The 24755-nt window shown below is 35.1% G+C and overlaps 1 pseudogene; it reads left to right on the top strand.

Moving 5' to 3' along the window:
- Positions 1-22020: 22020 nt before the first annotated feature.
- Positions 22021-23759, top strand: LOC135319253 (tigger transposable element-derived protein 1-like; annotated as a pseudogene).
- The last annotated feature ends 996 nt before the right edge of the window (positions 23760-24755 follow it).

The following is a 24755-nucleotide window of genomic DNA, read 5'->3' as shown; positions in this document are numbered from 1 at the left end:
CACAATCTATTTGACTGTAAACAGTCAGAAAAAGGAAGCAAAACAGTTCAAAAAGAGTAAAAGGAGTTGGTTGTGTATGTTTTATTAGGATGTCTATTTTAAATATAATTGACTTTGCAATTTTGTTATTGTGTCACCAAGTGTCGCATAGTTCTTAACATGTAAGTGCAAAACAATGAGTAATTGCTGTTTTGCTGAATAATACATCTGAGTTGCCAACGTCAAAGGTATTATTTTGTGTATTTCTAAACACGAACGTTAACTGCAGGTTTTGACATCTAGAATCTTTTCATGAAATACTTAGAAATAAGCCAATAAAATGCCATGTGTAAAAGTAAATACAAAGATATAACCAACTTATTTTCCTTGTCCTACTTTATACCAGAAAATTGACAATGAAAAGTCACCCAATAATGGAATTATAGAGGATATAACATAAAAACAGGCATACAGAAAAATCCAAAACAGCAACAGAAATAGAAATTAGATAGAGGTAAAAAAAGATATATAGGAAGACTTCTGCAATATCCTTGCAGGATATGAACGAATGTATTCACCAGTATCAGCCCCCCTAGTGCAGTTATCATTAATGTGCATGGTAATGAGATAAATGCATTATTTACAGTTAAAATGAATTGTTTTCCCCAAGTGGCCTTTCTTTAAGTCTTCTTAAACACTACATTTCTGCCATTAGTGCTCTATATTTATTTTTTAAATTAAAATCATTTTCTTATTTGGAAAAATATGAAATGTTAATTTGATTTTGTGTAGTCTTTGATGAAAATTAAGAAACCACTTAAATAGTAAGAGATAAGGATAAGCACATTTCAAGTTCATAAACGTTCTTTATATTCATAGACTTCGTATAATCAGTTCAAGACAGTTTAGCATTTTAAGAAATTTGACTTTTTTAAAATGGAGAGATGAAGCCAAAGGTTTTATTTTCCAATGTGGCTAGAAAATGTGGGAAGGAAGTGTATAACTATGTATATATCCAGTTTTTTTCTATAGATCTGTACCTCTGGAAATACCACTGTGGTTTAAGAATATTGGTAGACTTTCCCCACTCTGTCTTGATATAACTTAGCTTTTCCCTGATTAGAGTAAGACACACCATAATATGATGTTGCATTTGGATATGTGCTGAGAGTGGAGGTGGTGTCTTGGGCAACAGGAGACAAGGTGTCCTTTAGAAGTTAGTGAGTAAAAAGACATCTATAAAACTAGATCAATTGTTTTTAACATTAGTACTTGGAGACAGTCATAACAGGTCCTAGACTCATAGGGCATATAAGGTAGTTCTTCAGTGTCTTCAGATTTTAATGGATGGCTTTGTTATCCTGTTTTTGTGTTCATGTTTCTTAGCACAAGTTAACTTAATACAGAAATAGCAGAAACCTCTGTTTTCATCTGCTTTGAGAATCCATGTCACCCCATTTGGGAATTGTTCGATTTTATTGTGGAATTAATTCTAAGGATGGTGAATGAAAAAGAAAAGTATATAGTTATGATTGCTAAGGAATATTTGCCTGCCTTCAATCAGGATCGCGAGAGTTAGTGCACTTAGAAGGGTGCTGACCATCTTTGAGGTGGGAGTATGTGGCTTTCTGCTTTGCAGCCAACTGCCAGACCACAGGGGGTAGGACTTTAAAAAGTGAAGATAATCGACTTTATTCAGGGAAATATGGAGTTCTGAGCCATATTTGTTCAAAGAGAAGCACATCACTGTGCTTGGCTGTTTGACTGGGTTTTAGTTGAGCTCTGCCACAGCGTATTCTTGAGATCTAAAAATAGCCAGGCTTAGCTGCCGCCTCGCAAGGGGCTTGGCGTGGGCGGTGCACAGAAGAGACAGTCGACTCTGTGACTGGCTGCGAAAGTGGCTAGGCTAGGCAGTGGCAGCGGCGAAGGCGGCCGGGCCGCCGCCAGGCAGCGCGACGCCTCCCAGTGACCGCCAACAGCCCGAGTCCTCCCGCAGCTGCGGCTGCTCGCGGCCCATTGCGGAAAGCGGGCGTCTGATTGGTGTTTCCCGGGAGACCGGCTGCCCGAGCTGCCCGAGCTGGTGCGCCGGCGCGCGCGCTCCTGGGGCTGGCGCGCGCCCCAGGCTGGCGCGCGGCGGGGAGGCCGGGGGCGCGCTGCGGCCCGGGTAGCCGGCTGGGAGGCCTCTCAAGTTCGCGCGAGCTCAGATTCTGGTGCCTGCTCTCCACAGCTTGCAGACCGCCGGACTCGGGCGTCGCAGGACCCCACTGAGTGGGGCCGCCAGCGTTCCAATGCCTGGTTTGCTCAGTTGCGTCCGTGAGGGCTGTTCTGTGTTTTTTAATTTGCCCGCCCTTCGGCCCCTCACCAGCGACCTCCGTCCTGCCTCTGAACCAGTTCGGGACTGCTGGTGCTCAGGCATCCAGGGAGTTGGGCTTGCGGATGGGGGTGGCGTCGGAGGTTAGCCATGCCAGGACGTCGGTTGTAGGCAGGCTTCCGCCTTCCCAGAGATCCTTCTTCAGGCTAGTAGGCAACTTGTGATTAAGGGGCTTTCTTTTGCTGACACTCGATTTCTCTTATTATGCCCAGGCATCTTCCCTGCGTGTGATCATATCAGAGATAAAGATATTGTGTGCCCCCCCCCCAATTTTTTAACTTACCCCGCGGGGAAGATCTTGGGGGAGAGGGGAAGTTTTGTGAATCCAAAGAGGGGGTTTGGTGAGCGCATTGCCCTCTGGGCCTTTGCTTACATCAACTTCCACCTCCACCCCATTGCCCATTAGGGACTCAGAGCGCATCTTCCCCCTATCAGATTTGCTGAAAATATTAATCTCCTTGTTGGGTGGATACAGTAGAACTTGTTCAGAGATTACTTTAAAAAGAGATCTGGGTCTTAAGCACTTACTAAAGCCAGTTAATAACATCATGCATGGACATTTAAACTTGTTGTAAGTTGCAGAGAGGATTAGTGGGAAGTCACGCTGTGCGCAGCTAATGATACCATCTTAACTCTAACCGGACTAAATCCACCTCGCCCCGCGCAGGTCTGGCTCTTCGGCCCTCTGGTGAGGCTGGGAAAGAGAAGGCTCTTGGAGGAGCGCAAGGAGGGTGGAAACAAGAGGAGCCACTCTGGCCTTCCCTACAGGTGACGGCCACTCGTCCTGGGAGGCTGAGGGTGGTCCTGCTGCTGGGTGGGCACGAACACTCGGACGAGGGCCCAGGCTTTCTGGTGTATACGGACGCGCCACAGCCCGTGAGCTGTGCTTCTGTGACACTGAAGGGCACTTGCCTATATGTTAAAACAAGTTTGATTCCATTGACCAAAGGGTGCACCAAGATCTGTTGCAGGCTCAGGTGAGGTTGTGGGATTCCAATCGATTTGCATTACAAAGGCCGTTTACTTTCAGTTCTTTTTCAAAAGTAGTCAAGCTCAGTATTTCACAGGTAAATTTTGAAGCATATTATTAACAACTTTCTGTCATAAGCTTGCACAACTAGTTTCAAACTGATTACTGTTGTAAGGCAGTTTGCGACTACTTTATGACAGGGCCAATTAGGAATAATCTTGGGAAAAATGCTTCTAAAATGCTGCGTTATTAAAACACTCACATAACAATATTCATTTGGTTCTGTCACTAAGTAGCTGTCTGACGAATTTCTTGTGTTCTCTGAGTTTCTTTTAAATAGTCACGGGCCCTGGGAAAACAAGCTACAGGGGAATTTTAACTGCAACCTGGCTTTGAAGTGGTTTTTTTTTTTTAAGTTTAAAATTCATACAGGGCAAGGTTAAAATGTTTGTCTTATATCATTAGTTGCTAGTGGGAGATTTCAAAATAACTATAGATGCTAATCACTTTAATAATTGGTGAGAACCTATAAATAAACCACTTGGGAAAAAGGATGTGGGCAAAAAAAAAAAAGGTAAACACTTTCTCTGAATCAGTCCACAAAAAATGCCTTACAGAATATTACGCAGGATGTCTCTTAAATCTTCGTCTTTTAGGGAAAAAAAATCTATATACATATATACCCATACATACACATTTCTAGATATGAGTGAGATTTACTGGAATGGAAGATTTTCTAATAAGTATGACAGAAATATTTTCACTGAATAAATATCTCAATTATAATTAATTTATGTGTTTACTGAAACTGCTCTAATGAAAAAACTATAATTTCTTTGGGGGTAATGCCTTCATGAAGACAATAATAGACTGAATATAATTGAAATTCAGAATCCATGGACTTACTTCCTGTCAGGGCTAGAACTCTTGTATAGTGATAATAGAAGTGTACTTAGTTCTTATTTTTAATTCAGTGAGAATTAATAATGTATCTGAAACTGTTGCATGAATTTAATAGTTTTTGGGAGAAACTCAAATAATGGATTTTAGGCTTTATTTTTAAAAAGCACAAAGTTTGTACATAATAGCTGCTCAATATATATTATTTTAATGTATTAAATTATCTTTGAAATGTATGAGCTATAGACAAGGTTAAATTAGCATTGACTGACAGGAGTCTGAATTTGAGGATGTTGAACAGACTATGGAATAGCTTGAAAACTGGGAGGTTCAATATAAAGTTATCATCACAACTAATTCATAGCAAGTGAGTTTGAAAAGAATGGAAGAAAAATAGTTTGATAGGCCTTCATCTTTAGAGTTGCTAGTATATGCCTCTTGAGTGATTCTGGGAGTGAAAATACCTAGACAGCAAGGAAGTAGGAATTAATCGATGACTTTGCCCTGTTTTATAAAGTAACCTTTATGACAATTTGTTAGTACTTAGATTAGTGTAAAAAATAAAAAGTTCAGGTATCTCTAAATAAGGTTAGAAATTGCTGAGTGGCTTAGATTTTCACACTGAAGATTCATGCTCAATTATAGTCTAAAATCTGAGTTTGCAGATATGACATGGGATTCCAGTGATTCGAACAGCACAGTACAAATACTGCATATATTTCTGCCAAATTTGTCTCAGATGGACTAGCTGCTAAGGAAGAATCCTCAGCATGACTGAGTTAACAGGAAGTGTGTTACCTTTCCGATAGGTAATCCTCTCTTTGCATGCTTCCTGACAAGAGAGAGAACTTGAATTTCTGTTATTTTTCTGGTCTTCAGCCTTAAGGTCTATACTGGCAGTTCAAAATCTATAATGTGGACAATATTTTTTATTGACCAATAGTTATTATTAAGATAAAATTATTTTCTTAGCCGATAGAAATAGAAATTTGGCTGTATTTAACTTAAGTTTAGCTCCATTTTACTAGAGATTGTCTAGTTCAATTTTGGTTTTTCAGACTGCATTTTATACTATAAAGAGCCCTTCTGCATAAAGTGCAGTTTGAAAAGAGAAAAACATTTATGCTTTTATCGTTTTAAGTGATCAGATACTGCAGTGGTGGATATTGGACTATCATGTGCATCAATACATTATTAACTTAATCTAATGCTCAGAGTCATTACCACATTCATGGGTGTCTTTCTGATATCTCTCCAGTCCACTGGATTTTGAAGTGTGATTATGTAAATTTTCTACTGATAAATAAATGACTATAATTGTACTTGAAATACCACTCAAATTCTTAAGACCATGGCATCTAAATAATATATTATGCATTCCTTAATTATTTATCAAGACTAATTCAAAATAACTGTAGGGTAAAGCATACATTTATTTTTAAATGGCTGTCCCCTTCCCCAATCTTTTCTGTAGCAGATTAAAAAATATTCCAGATGGTGAAAATATGGAGAGATGAGAAAAAGGTTGATGAGTAAACTAAGTAGCAAGTTTATCCTTCAAGGAAATATCTATGGTTTGCCCGATAATAATAGCACCCTGATGCAATTTTTGTGGTATGTGATCTTCATAGCAGTTCAGTAGGGGTATTTTGTTGATAGAGGAAACCATGTTTAAATGTTAAACATTAGTGCAGAAAATCCCTCAGCATTCCTGGACAAGGGAAAAGGGAAAAGTTAAGCAAACAGAAACATTTCACACATGGGTATTTTTAAAATTTCTCTTATAAACGTAATAAGGAAATTGTAATCTTGAGTTATGAAATTTGACTAAGGGTTATACAATCAAGTGATACTAGATTTAAAGTATGACTTTCCTTCATTTAATCATAGCTATAGAAAATCACAATAACCAAATGGTGCCTTTTCATTGTTTAACATTGCTAGGCTGTATTGAGAACTCTTGTGGCACTGTGCCTTTAAAAGAAGCACGCATGTGTATTTTACCTACATAAATTCTAATTGCAGAATCCACTCTAATCACCATGTAGAAATCATTTGAAGCCTCATAAGTTCATGAGCTACACACTTTTCTTTTTTATTCTGCAGACCACACCTTATCTGGTTGCTAATGAAATACGGGAGATTGATTGCACAAAATCTTCAAGGGAATATTTGCTGTACCACATATAGTAAGCTCCATTTGGTGCATTAGCATTTAGCCATTTTATGCAAATTTAGAGAAAATGACTCATGTATATGATTTAATATGCATCAGCGATAACTCATACCACCCTTATAAGAAAAAAGAAATTAAAAATTCATTAGAAAACTAGACTAGTGTCACTACATGGTTAAAACATTATTAAAGCATATTTCAATGTTTTGCTTACACTAGTGTTCTCATCATGGTGCCACCATTTCATGACAAAGGCCGTAGAGGAGAAAACATTCAACTTAAAATGTCTGCTGGCACACATCGCTGGATTTGTGTGTCACTAAACAATGAGCAAGCATAGCCTTGAATACCAACTATTTAATTAGCACTTTTGGAAGCCATGCATAGAAAATAGCTCATTTACATGCATCTGCTTAGCGATTAGTCCCATAAAAAGCTACCATTTTTTTGTTGTTGTTTAATATAGCGAGCATTTTACCATTCGGCCATGAAAAAAAATCAAAACACATGTTATTATTTTCAAATCCTGAAATTCAGAGATTTAATTAAAACAGGCAAAAGTCTTCATATTTCTTTTCAAGGTATATTTTAATTATTTAATTTAACCTTAAGTGTACCATAAAAGACTGGATACAAGTAATAATTAAGAACTTCAAAGGGCAACGGAAACCCTCTAACAGTCCTTGGTTTAATTAAAGGCTATTATTAGAAAGCTCTCAAATATACAGTTACATTTAATGACAAGTGATGACTAGTAAAAGCAGTATTTGAAATTTATGAGTATCTTATTTTAAATACAATTGATAGACTCTAGAAAGTATTGCTATCATTCCATTTTGAAATAAATGACATGTATTTCTTGAAAAATCAAATTTATAACATTAAAAACCTGTTAGTTTAAGATGCTTTGCTTTTCATTAATTCTTTAGTCTACACATACCTGTCATGATCACAGATTAATTGTATGCTTCTTAAAAAGCGTTTCTGCCAATTTAAATGTGTTTAAGAGGGTGTATTTTTCGAATACAGTGGCGTATTTATGAAGTCATGTATACAGATATGTATGGATGCATTAACAATAGAAGTGAGCTTTACCAGTGCATTTTGAAATATAACATTGTTTTTTGGAATGGGAATTGATATTTAATATGACAGTAATAAATTATCTTTTAGAAGTTTATATTATCTACCATATTTGTGTTAGTAGAGAATTGGCTCAAAGAACAGGTTATTCTAAATACATTTTAGGAGTATAAACCATATTGAAAATAGTAACAGGCCACATGTAAAATTTGTTGTTTATTATAAGTAATTATACTCATTGGACTATTTTGCTTAATATACTTTTATACAGGGAATTTAGTTGGAATAAAATTTTCCTAGTTAAAATTCAGGGCAGATGAGTGATTAGTGTATGTATATATATTATCAAGTGAAGTTGATGAATATTTTAAAAGTTCATTTAGAACATTTTACTGATTCTGTTTGTTAATTATATTTAGTAATTGGCCTATAAAGCATGTGTAATAAAGCTGTCTACTTATTAAGCATATAAAATTTTACTTTTATAAGTAATCTATTATTTTGAAAATGTGATACTATTTCCCTTGTTCACCTTGGGCCAGTGAGTACCATGGGATGTTAGGTCTCAGAAAGGTTAGGTAGACCTAAATCTATATCTGTGTGGCTTATCTATCTATATATCTAGTTAACTAATGCCGTATATATATATAGTCCACTGTGTAAGAAAAGTGTGCTCCTGATATGCCTTTTGTGTGACATGTTTTTTAATTTGAGAATTTTTTTGCTTATTTTCTTATTTGATCCTTCTTGTAACCAATATTATTCTTTGTTTAATATGCTCACCCCTTCTTCCCCCTGCTTAGAAACTCAGAATATAAGGTTTGTAGAGTAGGGAACATACCTGTTTTATACTTCTTAATATCCTGTACCTAAAACAGTGTTGGACACATAGTAGATGCTCAATGATTATTTGTTGATAAAAGAATGAGTAAATTTAAATGAGACTGATCTTTCTGAGATAGCTGTTGCCTTGTGGATCTAAAAGATTGATTCAGATAGATAGATTGGTTCCCCCAACCCTGGAGCCTTTTGAAGCTGCTCAGCTATGTTGAGATTTCCTTCCTAGATAGAGTAAGACCTTTGGTATGGGGATGAGTGATGACCACAAGCAACTTCTAAGCTAGATTTTAAAGGCTATTTGTAAGAGAATTGTATATATATTTGAGATCATATCCTTGATATAGGGAATAGTCACTGGTTTATAGAAGTTAACTGGACACGTGGGAACTGAATCTTAGAACACAGAATTATTACCAACATATTCCAAACAAAAATATTTTGTGAGTAATATAAATATTTTTAGAAATAAAAATGTAACCCAGATGAACTTTGATTAAAATATCTAATTCACAGAAGCATGTTGCTTGTAAATGGTCTGAAATGCTTGCAATTTAACCTAATGATAGAAGAAATAAATTTGAGTCAGAGTCTCTCTGGGGCCTAACCTTCTTGACTAAGTTAGGACCGTTTTTGAAAGCTCCATTAGTTTCCTTAGAATACTAAGGAATTATGAATAAAGACAGGTTTATGTTACTAAACTATGCTCCTGTGACTTAAAAATTAACCTCTCTAAGTATCTAACATGCAATTCAAGAGTTACATGGAGAATTTAAATCGTTGATTATATTTTCGAGCTGACACTGGAATTTATGATTTGGTATGAACACTGAAATTTTGTCTTTTTACATTTCACACAACATGGGTTCAAAATAACAAATGTCAGATGAGAAACTCAAATCAATTAGATATTTATTGGGCTCTTATTATGTTCCTACTGGTAAGGCTCTAAAGTTCTTAGAAAATAACCAACCGTAGATTTTTGAGTTCATAAGCAACAAGCCAATATATTCACAAGACCAGGTAGTTAGAAAAGTGAGTCATCAGAAAAGTGCAGCTCTTTCCTATTTATGTACCACTGAGAAAGAATGTTCTTGATTTGGGAGTTGGGTTAACCGCATTTAATTAACCCCATTAACTCTTTGAGATTATTAAGGTACTAGTTTAGTCTGTGAACACATTTTGGAAGCTATAGTGAACTCTGTGTTGGTGCAAAAAGGCACCAAATGGTACCCTGGGAAATATAGTAAGCTTCTCAAGTCATCTGCCTTGAACATCATGACTGACTCTGGAATCTGGTAAAATCAGATCCGAACAGATACTGTCAACAGACATTATCTTGAAGCAAAGCAAAGAATTCAGATTATATATTTTATCTGTGTTACATTTCTTTGCTTTTGGCTTTTAATGAGAAAAGAAGTCTCCACTATTCAAGTGGTCATACTATCTACTACATTAAAGATAGAGCTAAATATGAGGAAATAATTAAGAATTTCTGGGTTAATAGAAAAGTCTATTAACCAGATCATATTTATTGAGTACCTTATAAGGGTATACAGTACTAGGAGCTATTTATATTTTGGGGAGTGTTGACATGGGAGATGTTCAAATGGAAAGCTTTGGAAGAGGGCCTAGAAAAAGTGTAAGAAATGATATTAAAGTATAAGAAATAATGCAGTCCCACTCCTGGGCATATATCCAGAGGGAACATTAATTCAAAAAGATACATGCACCCCGATGTTCATAGCAGCACTATTTACAATAGCCAAGACATGGAAACAACCTAAATGTCCATCAACAGATGACAGGATAAAGAAGTTGTGGTATATTTATACAGGAATATTACTCAGCCATAGAAATTAATAAAATAATGCCATTTGCAGCAACATGGATGGACCTGGAGATTGTCATTCTAAGTGAAGTAAGTCAGAAAGAGAAAGAAAAATAGCATATGATATCACTTATATGTGAAATCTAAAAAAAAAGCAAATGAACTTATTTACAAAACAGAAACAGACTCACAGACATAGAAAACAAACTTAAGGTTACCAGGTGGGGGAAATGATAAATTGGGAGTTTGAGATTTGCAGATACTGACTACTATATATAAAATAGATAAACAACAAGGTCATAATGTATAGCACAGGGAACTATATTCAATATCTTGTAGTAACTTATGGTGAAAAAGAATATGAAGATAAAAAAAGAAATAATACTAACTTTAAGAAATGTAAATCTGGTTGAGGAGACTAGATTAATAAATATTTAAAAAATAGTGAATAATGTAAGATAATATTGAATTGTGGAATACCTATTAATAATAGGAATGTACAGTAAAGATCAATCAGGATGAACAGCTAAGGAAGGATTAGTAGAGAAAGTATTATTTGCAGCTTTGAATTTGAGCTTTGAAAGAGCTGTAGAATTAAGACAGATAGAGGGGAGAGCATTCTGGACTAGAAAAACAAAATGATTGACGATGACCTGGATGCATGAATGAACAGCATGTTTTTGAGAATGAAAAGGAAGACGAACTTCATACTTAGTAATAATTATTAATATTTGTGGATAGGTGGGATAAGGCCAGATTATATTCTTGAAACTTGGTCATTAGAGATAGACATGATGATGGAAATTATGGCTAGTTACTCTGAGTTTCTTCTTTGGTACATTTAACAAATATTTATTGAGCATCTACTATATGCAAAGTACTGGGCCAAATACTGGGAGAACAGTAGTGAGCCAAATCCAATTCTTGCCCAACCTCACGTAACTGTACTATTTCAATGTATTACACAGTTTTTTAACTTACTGAAGTTATCAATTTTTCTTTTCAGGACATTACTTAATTGCCAAAACATAGATTTGAGAAATACTGGAGTTCTCTAATCATGTGTGCTTAATGTAGTTTTGGGAATTCACGTTCAGACTTGATCTATTGTTTAACAATTTTAATTAATCAATTTTTAAAAATAGGCATACATGCACGTGTTTTGAAAAAATTCAAATTTGCTCGGAGCTATACGGTAAAAAGTAGTTTCCCAGTACTTTGAGTTTCACTCCTCAGAAGTAACTAGCAGTTTGCTGAGGTTTGGAAACCGTTTTAAAATTTAAATTGAAGTTACTTTGCTTATGTGAAAGTTCCTCAAATTATAATTATATTGGACTTGGGAACATTTTTCTGCTGTTTTACAACTTTCTCTAAAATACAATATCAAGATCGGATTTAAACATAAATCACTAAGTATCTCAGAACTGTTGAGATTATCTTTGGAGAAGGCTAGGCTTCAGTGAATTTATATTGTTTATTCTTTTTGAAATTCATATTTCAGACACTTACAGGAAAGTTACGAGCAGTGTTCCTCCAAAAGGTATTTATTTATGCCTTCAGGGATTTCATGAACATTGTTGTGAACACAGGGAGTTCCCAATTAGATTTAGTTTGTAAACTGTTTTCCTCACAACCCCAAATACTTGACCAACTTTCAAAATGCCGAGATAATTAGGGGTTCTCCTCTCACAGTGAGTTAGCTAATCTCTAAACTTTGGCCTGAAGCAGTAACCTTCTCTTCAACTTCTGGACACTTACAAATCAGTTAAAAAGTTTCAGGACATAGTGTTCTCACTGAGGAAGGAGGCTTGTCATTTCCTAACCTCTGTCCTGTAACCATGGAAAGAATAGCAACAGCAGTGGCCGAATGTCCAGTCCGACTCTGTTAGCAGACAGATTAGTAATTCATGTGTCTGTTATGCCCGAATCCCCTCAATTCTTACTGTTTATCCTTCTCTTAGAGTTGAAGTTAAAGCAGACGTTCTGTGAAGCTGTCACGTTCTTGTCTAGTTCCAAAGCTAGCCTCTCAGTTCAGATCATGGGTCTTGGAGCAACAGTGGCTGCCAAGGGGAAGTTTTACAGCAGTGCTACCCCGAAGCACCCCCTGGTAGAATGAAGATGGGGCATTTTTATGCAGTTAGGTAAGTCAGTAAATAGATGTCTTTGATTTTTCTCAACAGCATATTATAAAGAGAACTCTGGACATCAAGTATATTGTTAACTAGTACCTAAACTGGGGAACAAACCAAGACTGTGAGCAAACATTGCTTTCTCATTCATTACACTTGCTCTGACTGTTCTAGAACTCACAAGAAAAAGTTCGGCAAGGAGAAAAAAATCCTTATTATTGTATTAGACTCTGTGTGAGGTGCTTTACATACCTGCCCTCACTGAATCCTCCTGAAAACTTTATGGTTTATGTTAGCTTCATTTTCAGAGCTAGGAACTGAGCCAGGAACTGAGGCTTGAGGAAATTACTTAAAGCAAGTAAAGAAAAGAAGGGATGTACACATCTATCAAAATCCCTCAAATTGTACATCTGAAATATAGGTAGTTTACTGTACAGGAACCATAGCACAGTAAAGGTGTTAAAATATGTATTTTTAAAAAGGTACAAACTTCCAGTTATAAGTAGATACCTGATGTATGTTATATGTGCAGGCTGTTGGGAGAGTGGGTCCTGGGAATTCTCATCACAGTAAAAAATTTTTTTATTTCTTTAATTTTGTAACTATATAAGATGGTATATGTTCACTGGACTTGTGATGGTCACTTCATGATATATGTGGGTCAAATAATTATGCTGTATACCTTAAATTTGTACAGTGCTGTATGTGAATTATATCTCAATAAAGCTGGGAGAAAAAACAAAAAAAAGAAGGGACAAAAGGAGGACTGTATAGATATCATAGAATCAGGTTAGGAAATACTTATATTTAAACAAACAAAAACTCATTAGAGGATATTATGATTTGAATATCTGTCAATATTTGAAACTATCTCAATAGTTTAAGAAAAGCCTCAAGTCAGTAAAACCTCAGCACTTCGAATTTATAAATTATCAAAAAATATCTGGTCATTTAAGGCGGGGGGGGACAGACCCTATGATGGAGAAAAACATAGCATCTACAAAATGAATTGAATATTTTTTTTTGCATTCAGTTGCTAAGGTACCATAGAGATATAATTTATAAACACCTACTGCTTCAAATTTTAAATATTTAGAAATTAAATCCACATTCATGATTATTTCAGTACTTGAATTTCTTAACCAAAAATACCCATTTTTATGTGTGATGTTTTTCCAGCTTTATTGAAATATTATTGATAAATAAAAATTAGATATATTTAAGGTGTACAATGTGGTGATGTAATATACATATATGCTGTGAAATAATTACCACCATCAAGTTAATTACTGTATCTATAACTTCACATAGTTACCATTTCTTTGTGTGTGTGGTGAGAACACTTAAGATATATTCTCTTAGAAAACTTCAAGTATACAGTAAAGCATTATTAACTATAATCAACATATAGTATATTCAGAACTTATTCATTTTATAGCTGAAAGTTTGTATCCTTTGACCGACATCCTCCGATTTCTCTCACTCCCTAGCCCGTGGCAACCTATATTCTCTGGTTCTATGAATTTGACTTTTTTAGATTCCATATATATAAGTGAGATCATACAGTATTTGTCTTGCTGTGCCTGCCTTATTTCACTTAGCATAACATCCTCAGGTTTCATCCATGTTGTTATAATTGGCAAGATTTTCTTCCTTTTTATGCTGAATAACAGCCCATTAAATATATATACTGGATTTTCTTTATCTATTCATCCGTTGATGGAGACTTAGGCTGTTTTCATATCATGGCTATTGTGAACAACACTGCAGTAAACATGGGGGTGCATACATCTTTTTGAGTTAGTGTTTTCATCTCCTGTGGATCTATACCCAGAAGTGGGATTACTGGATCATATGTAGTTCTATTTTTAGTTTTTCTAGGAACCTCCATACTGTTTTCCATAGTGGCTGTACCAGTTTACTTTCCCATCAACAGTGCACGAGGGTTCTCTTTTCTCCACATCTTTACCAATACTTGTTACCCCCCACCTTTTTTTATTGCCATCCTAACAAGTATGAGGTGATATATCTTTGTGGTTTTGACTTGCATTTCCCTGATGATTAGTAGCGTTGAGCACCTTTTCATGTACAGTTTTTTGGCATCCTTGGGGAATTGGTTACAGGACCCCACTATGGATACCAAAATCTAAGGATGCTCAAACTCCGTATGTAAAATGGAAGGTACAGTCAGTCCTTTGTATCTGTGGGCTCCCTATCCTTAGATTCAGTCAACTTTGGATTAAGTTAGAATTTGACTGTGGAGCCTGTGGATACAGACGACCGACTATACCTGCTGGCTACTTGTATGTCTTTGGAAAAAAGTCTGTTCAAATCCTTTGCCAGTTTTTAAATTTATTATTTTATTAGTTTATTGCTATTGAGTGTTATGAGTCCCTTATATAGTTTGGATTTTAACCCCTTATCAGATGGATGGTTTGCAAATATTTTCTCCCATTCTGTAGGTTGCCTTTCATTTTGTGGATTGTTACCTTTCCTTCACAGAAGCTTTTTAATTTCATGTAGTCCCATTTACTTATTTTTGCTTTTGTTGCCTGTGTATGTGTGAAATCTTACCTTTAATTTGGAAAGAAGTTTCATGTGCATTGGATTTTTGTTTATCATATGTGATATTGTGACTGTACAAACATACTAACCCTAATGTTAAGTGACAATTTGCTCTGCCTTATGTCTGAGTATGTGAGGAGAAGTGTCTTTGATGATCAAAAGAAAGTTGAAATTAACATAACCCACATTCGGCACTCAAGCATTGCATCAATCAAATTTATACTATTTTTTTTTCTGCTTTAAGCCTATGGATTTAAACACACTTAAATTAGTGGTTCTCCTTGCTCTGCAGAAGCAGTGAGCAGTCTATGTTGCTGTAATTTGACATTGCCTAACTGCGTGGAAGGCAAGCTGACCCTGGGCAAAATTGTGACGTAAGGGTTGTTTGTAACTTGTATTTTAGTAACGGATTGCCTTCGTTCTGAGCCTTTTACCTTCATAGTTGTTTTCTCTTCTCACACCCCTATTCCTCCTTGCAGATACCCAGTTCTTTAGTGTCTTCTCATATTTTACCTTGGTAATTTTTGATCTAGGGACAGTACTGGAAGAAACTAATTCCTGAGGTGAAAATGACTTAAATGGTTTAACTTTTTTTTTTTCTTAAAACACAGTATAGGTCAAAGGAATGAAAATTGTTCAGCAAACATTCACACACTGTTCTGTGTGTTTTATAAATGTTAATTCACTTAATTCTCACAAGACTCAATTAGATAGGTTTTAAATGGTGGAATTTCAGATAATCAGTAGGAGAAAGCTGGGGAAAGGGTTGATCCTTTCATCTTTGAAATCACTTCATGAAATGAAATTCTGTTTGTGTGGCTAGCCTCATTTGTTACTCCCATGATAGTAATCATGAACCAAGGCAAATCTAGCACAGTATCTTATGGTCAGCCTGGTTCTCTGGGGAGTAGTTATGATAAGGTTCAATTAGACCCTCACAACAGGGATTTTACTGGCTCATACTACAAGTAGAAACATTCACATCTAAGTTTTAAAAGTTTTACGGAGATTTGCTAATTCTTTAATTTTTACTATTATAATTGAAATGTAACTCGATTTTTTTCTTATAAGTCATATTACAAACCTTTTATATCTAATATTATAATATGTTAAAAGTTTATTTTTTGACTTTTGGAGTATCCTAGTGTGATTCCCATTTTAAAATGAGTTATCTGTAAACAATAGTTGCTTTCAGTTTTTAAAAACATACCTCTTCTGAGAGAAGCCCTTCTTCATAAGAAAAAGAATGAATTGTATTTCTTCTTTGTAACAGTGTTATACAGAGGTATAAATGTTTCAAGAACATCATAAATTTTTTTTTTATTTTATTTAACCCTCTTTAATGTGTGACAATATTTAACTGTGAAATACATTGCCATTTTAACTGCTAAATAATAATACTCTATCAGGAATCTCTAAAAACCCCTTCTAAATATATTAAAGACTTAAAGGATTATAACTCACACAATACTCATTTTAATTGAATTTTTACCCACCTTTTTTAAAGTATATGGAAGAATCACTAAGAAAAATTACATAAACAGTGACTGCAACAAAGAGGAAAAAGTACTAATAAACTGGACACATTCATTATAATGGATAGCAAGGAAAGAGTGGTCATTAGGATGTTTGGACCTACAGGGACATTTAATGAGTGGCGTTCCTCTCAGTGAGCAGGATTTCAAGTTGTCCATTTGACTGATTTGAGATATGGGTAGAAGTACATTGTATTAGTTTGCTAGGGCTGTCATGACAAAGTACTGCAGATTGTGTGACTTAAACAACAGAAATTTATTTCCTTACAGTTCTAGAGGCTAGAGTCTGAGATTAAGAGTCAGTGAGGTTGATTTCTTCCTTAGCTTGTAAAGAGCCATATTTCCCCTGTGTCTTCACATAGTCTTTCTTCTTTGCACTTCTGTATCCTAATCTCTTCTTTAACAAACACTTGTCATCGCTGCTTCCCAAGGTAGGAATTTTTCCACCTGGGGACCTGCATGGTTCCATTAAATTAGAATGTCACCTGGATATTTTGGGCTTCTCATTCCACTGAACCAAGAGGCTAAAGTGATTAATCTCAAATTACCAATTACTTGTTGGAGATGTGTGTGTGTGCGTGTGTGTGTGTGAGTTTGTGTGTGTACTCACGCTTGCATAGAACAAGCAAAGGGGAAAATGCATAGAGCTGATACCATCTTAATTTCTATAACTGGTCATGAGACTATAGTTTGATATTTTAAAAGTCCTTTCATTACCCATATTCTGTTTCCTTTGTCTTCTCTCAACCAGGACTTGAGCTGTTCAGTCCTTTATCTGGCAGAGTGACCCACCTAAACTTTCAATTTGTGATGGGCCTGAATCCTGCTCTTTTTCAGTTGATTTATGTTTTTCATTAACTTTTACTGTTGGACATGGAGGTACTAAGAAAGTGCGTGGAGAATTTCAGACACGGGCTCCTTGCCCTGTTGGGTAATGTCAGTGCTGTCACAGTCAAGACAATGAACCCATCTAATACCCAAAACTGTTCCCTCCTTTCTGTTTACAGTTTCTCCCTCCTGGCCCTCTTTGTCTCCCTCAACCTGCACATACTCAGGTATCCTCTGAATTTTATATAAATTTGATCACATAGAATAGATTCCTTTTTTTGTTTTTTGGCCTGGCTTCTTTCACTCAGCATAATCATCTTGCAATTCATCCCTGTTGTTGATTGCTTCAATACTTCAGTCCTTTTTATTCCTGAGTATTGCAGTATATGGATGTATCATTATTTGTTTCTCCATTCTTATTGATGGATATTTGCATTATTTCCAGTTTTTGACAATTAAAATAAAACCATTGTGAACCTTTGTATCAACTCTTTGTGTGGACATATACTTTGATTTCTCTTGAGTAAATACCTAAGAGTGGAATGACTGAATTAAATGTAGTTGTGTGTTTAACTTTTTAAGAAATTGCCAAGCCTTTTTTAAAAAGTTACAGTATTATTTATTCCCACAATGACTGTGTGAGAGTTCTAGATCCACATCCTCAGCAACACTTCGTATAGCTATTCTTTTTAATTTTAGACATTATAGTAGTGTCATTGTGGTTTCCATTTATGTTTCCCTAATTATTTGTGAAATCATCGCAATTTCCTTTCTGTGTTCTTGTTTGCCATTCATATATTTTCTTTGGTAAAGGTAATTATTCAAATCTTCTGCCTAGCTTTTTAAGGTGACTATTCAAATCTTCTGCATAGTTTTTAAAAATTATTAGTAAGTTTTGATTTTTGACTTGTTTATTCTGAATACAAGTCCTTTATCAGATATATAATTTGCAAATATTTTCTTCTAGTTTGTGGCATTTATTTCATTCATTTAACAGTATTGAATAGTAGAGGTCTTTTATTTTGGGGAAGTCCAGTTTATCAGTTTTTTCCTTTCATGGATCATGTTTTTGTAGCTAAGAAATCTTTGCCTAACCCAATGTCACAAATATTTTCTCCTATTTTTTCTTCTAGAATTGTGGTAGTTTTAAGTTTAACATTTAGGTCTGTGATCCACTTTGCTTTAATATTTGTACGTGGTACGAGGCATGAATTGAAGGTTATCTTTCTTTGTATGTGGATATCCAGTAGTTCTAGGGCCATTTGTTGATAGTTAACAGTTCTTCATATTAATTTTTCTTTTTTCATATAACTAGTACGATTTCTGATTCCTGGCTGGATTCTGACTGACACAACCTGGCTATCTCTTGAATTGTGGTCTGGATTTCTAAAGTATTTCAATTAATAGTTTTGTCTATGTTGTCACAGCCTAATGCATAAAGAGTGTCAAAATGATACCTTTCAGACAAACATGTAGGTAGTAATGTTCCTTTGTTGTAAATAATTTAAAAGTTCTGGTTACCTAATACATGGTGATAAAATATTTTAGGAGAAAGTGAATGGTTTCCAAGTCAGTGCTCCTACATGTTAACCATTGGATCTGAGCACATCCAAGGGTTTCATTGGGCTGCGTATTATAATAAATGTTAATACAATACTTAAGGCAAGTATTAAAAAGATAAATGACTATCAATTTGTTTTTCTTACACATTTCTTGGGTATTTGGGCTGACTGGATGGATAATTTGGGTTGGATAAAATCAGCCCACCAATCCAACAACCAACCAGCCAACTAAAAAATAAACAAATTGATGCCCAAATCCAAAATCAAAACAACGGAATCAGTGAAGTAAGGCATGTTGAAAATGAAATGTTTTGTACCTTCATGGTGATGTAACCACTCATTTTATCATTTTTCTTTTCAACTATTTTTAGGCCATAATACAAACAGAATAGCGATAAAAGTGAAGGCATAACAATTTTGGAATCAAGGGTGGGAAGTTCCTCGTCATTAGAATCTTGACCCTTGAACCAGATTTTGGATCCTGGTAGGAAGCAAAACGTGGAGATCATAAAGCATAGTTTGTGCTTTTGAACCAGCTGCAGCCCGTGTGTCTCCTTTCCCACAACCCCAGGCTTAGGGCATGTTGTGAATTAATGAGTATCTAGAAAGTTAGGACCAAGTCTGTTATTTAATGAGAAACACTACTCTTTTTAAGTTAATGGTTTGAAAATACACATACCACAAATGTGATTCTTAAATTTCACACATACATAAAATGGCCAATTGTGCTGTTTCTTCTGCAACTTGACCAAGCATTCGTTTGCTGTTGTACAATGAGGAGGAAAAAACATTCGTAATATTGAAAGACTTTCTAATGAGGCCCAGAAGAGCCAGAATACATTTAAAGTACTGAGAGAAAATCGAATACCAGCTTTTAGACCAAAGAATAAAGGAGGGGGTTGGTTGATAAACTACTCAGAAATAGAAACCATGTTAAAGGTGATGTTTTGGCTGTTAGGCTTTCTTCAGGCCTTAAGAGATAAAACTAACATTTTTATATTTCTTCTGCCCAAGGAAGGCCTCAAAGACTGAATGTTGCCTTTAACCTTATTCTATATTCCACAGAGTATTTTAAAGACTAGAAAAATATTGCTGGAGCAAAAGTGATTGGGGCTCTGAAAGATCAGAAGAAATCTATCATTATTTTTTTTTAAATAAGCAGACACTGAGAACTTCATCCACAAAGTTATTCTGAATTCAGTGTTCCAGCCAGAGACTTTCGTAGTAAATAAATAAGACTGACCTAGGGTTCACTGTGTTTTTGGATCTGAGTGCTACTTTCTTTTAGATTGTTTTACTCGAAACTTTACCTACTTTTCTATAATAATATTACTTATATTTTGGTTTTAAGTCAAATATTGAATTCAAAAGTGATTTTAATTTAGACAATGGAATTGTTCAATACACTTTACTTATGTATGCTTTCATAACAACTTGAAAATATTAAATTATATGAAGATAATTTTTAGAAATTATTAAAATCTCAATATTTTATTTTTTCTCATTGAATTTTGTTTATAGGATTTTTTAAAATAATGAATTAGCAGTTTAGAAAAAGTAAAAATGACGGAAATCAAAGCACTAGTCAAAAAAGGAACTGTCAAGTTAGTCTTCATATCTTTTTCTTTGAGGATAATAGGAAAAAATTTTAATATGTTATGTATTAGATAATATTATTGTGTCAAAGCTAAATTTATTAGAAAAAATTAAAGTATAGTTGACATACAATATTATATTATTTTCAGCTGTACAGCATAGTGATTTGATATTTTTATACATTATATACCATACACAGTTAGTACAGTGTTATTGACTGTGTTCCCAGTGCTGTACGTTACATCCCTGTGATTTGTTTATTTTATAACTGGTACTTTGTACCTCTTAATTCTTTTCACCTGTTTTGCCCACCTCCACACTCCCTTCCCCTCTGGTAACTGCCGTTCCCTATCTGTGATTCTGTTTCTGTTTTGTTATATTTGTTCTTTTGCTTTGTGTTTTTAGGTTCCACATGTATGGTATTTGTCTTTCTCTCTCTGACTTATTTCACTTAGCCGAATACCCTCTAGATCCATCCATCTTGTTGTATCTTTTGATTTGTCTAATGAGCAAACACATATGCTCTGAAAAGGATGCTTGTCTTGACAGATATGGCCAGGTACATGCATGGATTGTGACATTCACTGAGGATTGCAGGACTGTGTTCTAAAAAATACAAGTAGCTGCCAAAATCACCAACTATGTGGGTCAGCTGTGAATACCTAAAATATAGAACAAATATCTCTATAGCATAAAGAAAGAGAATTACTAAAAGGAGGGACACTATTGATTACTGAAAGCCAACTCTAAACCAAGTGTTTTACACGTATTATCTTGTTCAGTCCTCACAGTAACCTCATTAAGGATAAAGCAGTTTCCCCATTATCATACAACGGAAGTGTCACATCCAGCACTGATGTGTTTGCTCTCAGAGCCTGCTTTTTCTTCACTACAGAGAACTACCTATTAAATATGTACCATTCTTTAATTTGGTGGGAAGCAACAAATTTATAACTAAATAGTGTTCCATCTAATACTATGAAATATATTAAATACTCATGAAAAGTTACATCTTTATTATTAACTTTTATATATTCTATTAAAAATGTAGATTTCATACTATGTTTTTAAATATGTCAGTAGTAGACTTTTAAAAATTCCAATTTCTGTCTTAAAGTTTGTTTTTGGCTTTATTTTTATAATTTTCAGTGGTGATATTGCCATATTGATAAACTTTAATTTATCATAGGTTTTTCTGGGAGAAAATGGATTAATGTAGTCCAAATAACTAAAAAAATGAAACAGGCATGCCTCTTTTTATTGCATTTCACTTTGTTGTGCTTCACAGACAGAATTTTTTACAAATTGAAGGTTTGTGGCAATTCAGTGTCAATCAAGTCTATAGGTTCCATTTTCCAATAGCATTTGCTTACTTCATGTCTCTGTCACATTCTGGTAATTCTTGTCATATTTCAAACTTTTTTATTATTATTATATTTGTTATGGTGATCTGTGGTCAGTGATCTCTGACATTACTAATGTAATAGTTTTGGGACACCACGAAGGGTGCTCATGTAAGACCTTGAACTTAATCCATACATTTGTGTGGATTCTGACTGCCCCATCAATGGGCAGTTCCTCTGACTCTCTCATTTCTCCTCAGGTCTCTCTATTTCCTGAGACATAATATTAAAATAAGGCCAATTAATAACCCTACAATGGCCCCTAGGTGTTCAAGTGAAAGGGTTAGAAGATGCTCACTTTAGATCAAAAGCTAGAAATGATTAAGCTTAACGAGGAAGGCATGTCAAAAGCAGAGATGGGCCAAAAGCTAGACCTTTTGTGTCAAACAGCTATCCAAGTTTTGAATGCAAAGGAAAAGTTCATGAAGGAAACTAAAAGTGCCAGTCCAGTGAACACAGGAATGATTAGAAAGCAGAACAACAGCCTTGTTGCTGATATGGAGAAAGTTTTAGTGGTCTGGATAGAAGATCAAACCAACCACAACATTCAAAAGCCAAAACCTAATCCAGAGCAAGGCCCTAATGCTATCTGATTCTATCAAGGCTAAGACAGGTAAGGAAGCTGCAGAAAAAAAAGTTTGAAGCTAGCAGAGGGTGGTTCATGAGGTTGAAGGAGAGGAGCCATCTTTATAACATAAAAGTGTTGGGTGAGGCAGAAAGTACTGATGTAGAAACTGCAGCAAGTTATTCAGAACATCTAGCTGAGATCTTTAATGGTGGTGGCTACACAAAACAAATTTTCAATGTGGATGAAACAGCCTTATATTGGAATAAGATGCCATCTAGGATTTTCATAGCTGGAGAAGAGAAGTCAATGTCTGGCTTCAAAGTTTCAAAAAATAAAATGCCTGTCTTGCTAGGGAGCCCCATTCCATCACATTACCTGCAGCTGGTGACTTTAAGTTGAAGCTAATGCTCATTTTTATCATTCCAAAAATCTTCTCTGTCTGTGCTGTATAAATGGAACAAGAGCCTGGATGACAGCACATCACTTGACAATATGGTTTACTGAATATTAAAGTCCATTGTTGAGACCTACTGCTCAGACAAAAAGCTTTTTTTTTTTTCTCCAAAGTATTACTGCCTATTGACAATGTAACTGGTTGCCCAAGAACTCTGATGGAAATTATCAAATGAGTGTTGTTTTCATGCCTGCTAACACAACATCCATTCTGCAGCCCAGGGATCAAGGAGTCATTTCAGCTTGAAAGTCTTATTTTCTAAGAAATAGATTTCATTAGACTATAGCTGCCATAGATAGTGATTCCTCTGATGGATCTGGACAAAGTAAATTGAAAACCTTCTGGAAAGGATTCACCATTCTAGATGCCATTAGTAATATTCATGATTTATGGAAAGAGGTCAAAATATCAACATTGACAGGAATTGGGAAGAAGTTGATTCCAACCCTCACAGATGACTTTAAGGGTGTCAAGGCATCAGTGGAGGAGGAACTGTAGCTGTGGTGAAAATAGCAAGAGAACTAGAATTAGGAGTGGAGACTGAAAGTGTGATTGAATTGCTGTAATCTCTTGATGGAACTTTAAAAGATGAGGGGTTGCTTCTTATGGATAAGCAAAGAAAGTGATTTTCTGAGTTGGAATCGACTCCTGGTGAGGATGCTGTGAAGATTGTTGATATAACCATGAAGGATTTAGAATATTACATAAACTTAGTTGATAAACCAACAATAAAATTTGAAAGGATTGACTCCAATTTTGAAAGAAGTTCTGTTGTGGGTGAAATGCTATCGAACATCATTGCATGCTACAGGGAAATCATTTGTGAAAGGAATTTTCAACTGATGTGGCAAACTTTTGTTGTCTTATTTTAAGAAGTTGCCACAGCCATCCCAGCCTTCAGCAACCACCAGTCTGATCAGTCAGCAGCCATCAACATCAAGGCAAGCCCTTCCACTAGCAAAAGCATTTTAACTCAGATGATGGTTAGCATTTTTTAAACAATAATTTTTTAACAATAATTTTGTCTTTTTAGAAATAATGCTGTTACACACTTGATAGACATAGTATAGTGTAAAATAACTTTTATATGCACTGGGAAACAAAAAAAATTTGTGTGACTTTATTGCGATACTTGTTTTATTTAAAAATTTTTTGGTGAGGGAGGTAATTAGGTTTATTTATTTATTTTAATGGCGATACTGGGGATTGTGAATACTAAGCATGCACTCTACCATTAAGCTATACCCACCCCACGATCTGAACCCACACTGTCTCCAGGGTATGCCTGTAACAAGTTCTTATGCAATAAAGAATTCATTCAGGAACTGAATAGTCTATAAAAACTTGAAGATTTTGATGGTTATTGTAGTCTCTTATAAATTAACTTTTTATAATCTTAAGTATTTAGTGAAGTTCTTTTTGAAAATACCAAAAAAAACATCATATTTTGTTTCATTCACTAATAATAATAAATTAAGTCATAGTGGATGGACTCAAAGTCAAGTAAGATTTTCAAATTAACTGTAATGGTTTTAAGATTGGAAATCTTGGGCTATTTTTTACTATCATAGTTTCTAATGAGCAGTATAAAATTCACATCAGGGGTGTATACCTTAGGAGTTCACTCTTCATGTCGTCATAGGGGATTCACTGGTCAAACCTTCCAGGAGATAGCAAGTAGTTTCTTACTACTTTTGTTTGGCGCACTCGCTGAGATTCAATATTTCAACCCAGCTGCAGGACACTACTAAGAATTTGTGGTCTAAAAAAAAATTCTGTAATTTTTCTGAGAATATTGTTCTAATAGAACCTTGGAGGATAGACTAGGCTACTTTAGCTGTGTCTTCATGATGAGACCAAGGTAAGCAGCATTTTCACTTTCAGTGAAATTTGATGAACAGATTATTAGATGTACTTTCAACTCTGTGAGTCAAAGCTGAATGACGAACACAAAGAACTGACATTCAG

This window comes from Camelus dromedarius, chromosome 3, assembly GCF_036321535.1.
Source record: "Camelus dromedarius isolate mCamDro1 chromosome 3, mCamDro1.pat, whole genome shotgun sequence".
Classification (NCBI taxonomy): domain Eukaryota; kingdom Metazoa; phylum Chordata; class Mammalia; order Artiodactyla; family Camelidae; genus Camelus; species Camelus dromedarius.
This window is presented reverse-complemented; position numbering and strand designations above follow the sequence as displayed.